Source organism: Egretta garzetta, unplaced genomic scaffold, assembly GCF_000687185.1.
Source record: "Egretta garzetta isolate BGI_Z169 unplaced genomic scaffold, ASM68718v1 scaffold215, whole genome shotgun sequence".
Classification (NCBI taxonomy): domain Eukaryota; kingdom Metazoa; phylum Chordata; class Aves; order Pelecaniformes; family Ardeidae; genus Egretta; species Egretta garzetta.
The window spans coordinates 95613-95943 of NW_009259719.1; the positions used below are offsets into that span (position 1 = coordinate 95613).

At 55.3% G+C, this 331-nt stretch overlaps 1 protein-coding gene across 1 annotated transcript in view; it reads left to right on the top strand.

Moving 5' to 3' along the window:
- GRIP2 (glutamate receptor interacting protein 2) overlaps positions 1–331 on the top strand; it is a 119255-nt gene that overhangs the window by 83988 nt on the left and 34936 nt on the right. The gene's annotated exons all lie outside the window — the stretch shown is intronic.

Genomic DNA, 331 nt, shown 5'->3' on the forward strand with positions numbered 1-331 from the left:
AGTGGAGGGGGGAGAGCAAGTGTGGGTGAACCCACAGCTTTAAGGGTAGAGGGGAAGCTGCCAAGAGGAGGAGGAGGATGAAGAGGGTGGCTGGCCTTGGAGGTGTGGGGAAGGCGCTTTAGGGACAGGAGGATGCTGGGCAGGGTTTGCTGGGAGTTCTTGCATTGACTAACCCCAGCCATGGAGGAGGAGATTGGTGGGCACTGAGAGAACGAGACATAAACCTTTTTCTCTCCTCTCCCTCTCCTCTCCCTCTCCTCTCCCTCTCCTCTCCCTCTCCTCTTTTCCTTTTATGCAACTTATTCCTACTTCTTGTCTCCTCCCCTCCTCA